Raw genomic sequence first — 6,000 nt, 5'->3', positions numbered from 1 at the left:
ACAACACCCGAATCCACGTGTGCAGTGTTTCTCTTTTGTATTTTAGTTGTATTTATTGTACCTTCATTTAACCAGGAAGTCACGTTGAAGTGTAACTTTTATTTTATAAGAAAGAGCCGGTCAAAGTAGCAGCCAAACACACGCAATAATAAAGCAAATCACAAAGTATCAGGGTGACGGCATGAAGTCATCTGTTTCTATAGAGACAAGCGGGTAACGCAACCAAACCAAGTTACTAGTCAGGTCTGTGGTAAGACGAGCCTGATATTTTCGAGGCAATAAAAACACGTGTAGTTGTAATAAATGCGAGATGGATATGTTTAATTGAATATTGTGAAACATTCCAAGGGCAGGAATAAGATCTACGCGGAGCAGGAAGCGACGCCACAACAAAAAAGTTCCATAGTGCAACTTTTAACACCAGTGGTTGGAATCAATGCTTGTGCTAGTCTTTGTCATTGAGTCAATTACTTAATCGATGGTAAATGTATTATTATTGATATTTTATTTAATATATGTCTTTTTTTTATATATTTTTGCATTTTAGTGAGACAAACAATGAAATTACATTTATAATAACAATTACATAGAAAAGAAAAAAAGATGATGATAATAATAATAATAATAATACAAAGAAAAACGAAAAAAGATGATGACGATAAAATATATATATATATATATATATATATATATATATAATTAAAGAATAAAAAGGGGGTAGGTGTAAATTATTATTGAGTATACGATTAGAAAGCAGAGAGGAGAAAGCATGGAGTTTTGGGAATGATCATGGAGATGCTGTTTACGCGCATTTCTCTCGAATCCATTGTTTTTTTTTGCCAAAGATCCTGAAAGTTTTGAGCGGTTCCCTTTTAGTTGACTCATCGATGCACGTGGCTCGTCTTAAATGTCTTAAATCGATTGCAGGCCGCGGCCAGAACACGCCGTGCATTTCAGCTCGTAGGGCATAAGGTAAATCTTTATAATAATATTGCACATCATGTAACGCTCGAGTGGTTTACGGCCCAACGGATTTCGACCTCACGCGTTGAGACCCCCACAGCCGTTTGCGTCCAGCCACAAATCCCCTGCACCTTTTGTCTTTTGCGCCTTTCCATCCACTGCCATTGTTTATTTGTGTTTTAAGCCCGGGGTTTATTTGCCAGCTGGATGCCGCCACGGCGACCGTGTACTAATTAAAAGACATAAAACTGGCCACTGCTTACAGCCGCTCATTGGAGAGAGACCCACAGTGAGAAGCAATATTCGTTTGGATTTCTATTTATTTTCGCACCGACCTGGAGCAGTTGTTAACGTAACCTTGCGTGGAGGGGAAGCGTAAAGATTCAAATTTACGACGGCCGCGTTCGTATTCCGGGGACGGTCGCAATGATCTTGATTTATAAAAGCTTCAGGGCATTTCCACTCGGCGGTAACATAACCCTAGGACGGCACCGCTAACGTCTGCAGCACGCGTCCAATTCACTCCGTTTACGGGGCCCGCGCGCGTATACGGCAGTCGCAGGTGCAGCCGTCCAAATACAAGACGTTTCGAGATTGAAAAAAAAAACCCCGCTATAATCGTTTTCCCCGAGATGTAACGAACGACGGCACCGGCTTCGCGAACGCAGGACACGATAACCGCCGCTTGTTATGGAGGAAAGGAGCCGTTTGAGAATCCCACGTTTCCATATAGTTGTGACAAATATCCCGCGGCCGTTACAAACTGTTCGACTTTTACTGCGAGACGAAGCGCGGTCGGAATCGGGATGCATCGAACGGCGAAACAACGGCAGAAGTAGCGACAGAAGGAAATAAAAGGTCGTAGGAGCTGGTCGAAAATCAATAATGCTTTTTTTTTGCAAAGCTAGTCATATTCTCAGGGTGTGCGGAGAAATAAATGTTCTGCTGTGTGTTATATTCATGTTTAGTGGGAGATTGCTTCGGTTTGGCAAGAAGAAGTGAGCGATTATCTAAAATGATCCTACTTTGTTCTAAAGAGCGACCATTAAATGAAGTGTTGACGATTTACTTGGTATTAGAGAACACTTTTAATACACTTTTCATGTTCACCAGTTAAGAAGTTCAAAGTCTTGCTCGTCTAGTGTCTCCATTATGGCGTTGTCAAGGAGACAAGTTACAGGTCGAGTGTGTGGAGAGGCAGTTTTGAATGTATTTATCACCCAGTTGAACAAATACAGGTGAGTGTAACGCCATTCTGCAGAACTGTCCGGGTAAAGCCATCACATTCCCGTGGAGGTTTGTTCTGAAAAAAGCTAAAAGCTAAAAGAATTTCTCCTCTGGGTTAAAAAAATTCATACGTATAATTCTAATTTAAAAAGTGAAACATCTTTTAATCACGCTAAACTTGAAATCAAGAAATGGCATTAAAGGAGCTTCACCGGAAAAACCTTACAACCTTAAAAACGGAACGAGGAAACGCCTCACTTTCCTCTTTTTGTTGTTTTATGTTGTTTTATTTTAATTTTAACAACAAAACAATTAACATAACAATACAGTTGCATAAACTAAAACACACAAAATGACAACAACAACAATAAACAAGCACAATAAATTAAAAAAACAAACAAACAAACAAATTAAGTAAAATTGATACATAAAATAAAATAAACCGAAAACGACACCAGTATTTTAATGCGTTTTAGTGGGTTCTTTAATTTCTTTATTTTATTTATTTGATACCGTCTATTATTTATTTATTTTCCAAATTAAAATATATTTGTTTTTTATATATTTTATATACAATGTTATCCATTGTTATATATATATATTTTCATTCGTATTTTGTCCATCACAATTGTTTTTATTTTAATTATTGCCATAATTATTTATAATAGTGTATTTATATATTGCTACCCTTTTACTTATTTCTTAGCAGTCATGCCCAGCGCCTGCATTCCAAATACTTCAACCATGTACAATGTTAATTTTGTTCCAACCGTTCCAGAATTTCCCATCTTTTTTTATGCTTTTTTGTTTTATGTTTTTAATATGAAAGACAAATAAAAAAATAAATAAAATTATGAATAATAATAAAATAAAATAAATACAGAGTTACGCATTCAAACAGAATTAAGATAAGATAATATAAGATATTCCTTTATTGTCCCACTTGGGGAACTTTCATTGGTGCAACGCAGGTAGATACAGAGGTAGATACAGAAGAACAGAACAGATCACTTATAGGAAGTCTGAAAAACACTTTCAGTAGAAGATCTCTTATAAACAAAAACTCCCATAGACAAATACATAAATATATAAATACATAAATACCATTGCATGTGATCACGTCAGTAATTGCACATGAATATGTGTCACGACAGCACATAGATTGCACATGAATTTCACAGTAATTGCACATGAATCACAACAGTAGGTGCACATATGACGGAATTGCACATCAGTATTAGGTTAGGTCAGTATTGCGACCTATTATTACCACCAGTATTATTCACTGCAATGAGTTTTTTAAGTGACTTTCCGACGTCAGTGGCGTTTTTGCCGCCACAATGCTGCTAACAACAATTAGCGCGCTAACTACGCACCTCACACGGCAACACAACCTTTTATAATCGAATGCAGACAGCACACAGCGGTCTCATTTTGACCCTACAAGAGCAGCTTTTCATACATTTGGCTAAACTGCATGGACAAAAATCTGGTACAGCCACTTTAAGATTGGATGCTACCGACTTTTCAGGCTGACGTGCACATGTTCGTGAGCTGGTGACTTTAAACCGCCAAAGATTCTGAATGTTGGAGTAAATAAACATCAGCGTTGAATGAGGCAAATTGAAAAAGCGGCACTTGTTGACTTGGGAAACTCTTGGATCGGCCGCGTTGGCACTCATTTCAACAACATTTTACACTCTCTTTTTTTCTCTGAGCTGCGCAGTTTGGAAACATTTGACAAGAAATGAGATTCATAAAAACTGAGCAAACGGCAAATTATCATGTCAAGAGGCTCAAAACGTTCTTTCAACTTTCATCTGTGAAACAAAATAAACACTGCCTTATAATCTGTGCGAAGTTTTGGAATACTGTGGCCTGGGTATTATTAAGAACTCCCCCGGTAGAATTTAGTGATGCTGTTCAAGACCCGACAGACTTTATTCACAACATAACCAGTTAACTGTTTTTTGTGTTCAACGGCACTGATTAAAATCTGTCTGGTCCATGTTCATAAAATTAATATCACGTCGGTGAGAAAAAATGAAATTGAACAATAAATTGAGATTTATTTTTTTGCCCAGGCCTTGAAGAAAAAGCCTAGTTTCGCACAAATGTCTCGTCGTGACAGAAATAAACAACATAAACTGTAAAGAAATGAATAATAATGTAATAAAGTTAGAGTTTTTGCAGTTGTTCAGGTCTATACGTTTTCTGATATTTGTTGAGGTTTTATGTTGTAGACGTCTCAAGTGTGTCCTTCCCTATTCTCTTTGTCATGATTTTAAATAATGATATAGGAGTTTAACTTGCTTGTCATGATTTGGCAAAGAACTAAACTAAAATGACCATTGTACAAATCTCTACTGTTGCATTTGTCTCTCATGTTCAGCTATAATCAAAGGAAAAAGCTACAAATGTAAATTCTACATTGGATACTTTTCTTTGAATACATTTGAGCGCAGCTATCTGTACGTCCTACTCAACCGCATTTTTTAACTCGACTGAAAAGTAAAGTACATTCCCGTGTGTGTTTTAGAGCGCCTGAAATGGTAAAGCCCGGGTTTTGACAAGATATAAACGATAATGTTCATGACCAGATACATTAAGTCTCATTCAGTCGCTTCATTTGACCAAAAATCTGCACAATTCTTGATCAAGATCTAAAAATCTGTGTTAAAAAAAGTATCTGTACTTTTACTTCAGTATAGTTTATTTTAATGTGATACTTGAGTGATTGTTTTGCCTGTGTATCTGTACTTTTACTTAAGTATAGTTTATTTTAATGTGATACTTGAGTGATTGTTTTGCCCGTGTATCTGTACTTTTACTTCAGTATAGTTTATTTTAATGTGATACTTGAGTGATTGTTTTGCCTGTGTATCTGTACTTTTACTTAAGTATAGTTTATTTTAATGTGATACTTGGGTGATTGTTTTGCCTGTGTATCTGTACTTTTACTTCAGTATAGTTTATTTTAATGTGATACTTGGGTGATTGTTTTGCCCGTGTATCTGTACTTTTACTTAAGTATAGTTTATTTTAATGTGATACTTGGGTGATTGTTTTGCCCGTGTATCTGTACTTTTACTTCAGTATAGTTTATTTTTATGTGATACTTGAGTGATTGTTTTGCCTGTGTATCTGTACTTTTACTTCAGTATAGTTTATTTTTATGTGATACTTGGGTGATTGTTTTGCCCGTGTATCTGTACTTTTACTTCAGTATAGTTTATTTTTATGTGATACTTGAGTGATTGTTTTGCCTGTGTATCTGTACTTTTACTTCAGTATAGTTTATTTTTATGTGATACTTGAGTGATTGTTTTGCCTGTGTATCTGTACTTTTACTTCAGTATAGTTTATTTTTATGTGATACTTGGGTGATTGTTTTGCCCGTGTATCTGTACTTTTACTTCAGTATAGTTTATTTTAATGTGATACTTGGGTGATTGTTTTGCCCGTGTATCTGTACTTTTACTCAAGTAACAAACCTGAATACTCCTCCCACCGGTCCATAGTGCGGCGTGAAAGATAAGTTTAGCCTCATAGCTTCACATTAGCTCTATATTTTGTCGGACATAAACAAGATTAGCTCGGCGGCGTGACGAGCAGCTCCCCTCACTATCGGCGCCGACCACTTTAGCCGACACCGAATGGCGAGCGAAACGCGGACGCTTTCCCTCCATGACGACAGCTTGTATACTATCAGCCCAGGCCTTTATCTCTCTGACCGCTGGCACAGGCTCCGGGACACAGCATCGAATGCGCACCCGCTCTGCCCCTCTCTCTGCTGGGGGACACTGGACC

General features: G+C 37.1%; 1 protein-coding gene across 1 annotated transcript in view; it reads left to right on the top strand.

Annotated features, from left to right (window-relative positions):
• LOC140368701 (solute carrier family 12 member 9) overlaps positions 1–6,000 on the top strand; it is an 89,858-nt gene that overhangs the window by 59,454 nt on the left and 24,404 nt on the right. The window lies entirely within an intron of this gene.

The sequence above is a fragment of the Eucyclogobius newberryi genome, unplaced genomic scaffold (genome assembly GCF_026437365.1).
Source record: "Eucyclogobius newberryi isolate DKJ021-1_F unplaced genomic scaffold, fEucNew1.0.hap1 SCAF_10, whole genome shotgun sequence".
NCBI lineage: Eukaryota > Metazoa > Chordata > Actinopteri > Gobiiformes > Gobiidae > Eucyclogobius > Eucyclogobius newberryi.
The sequence above is the reverse complement of the archived record's forward strand: the minus strand, read 5'-3'. Positions and strand labels throughout refer to the sequence as shown.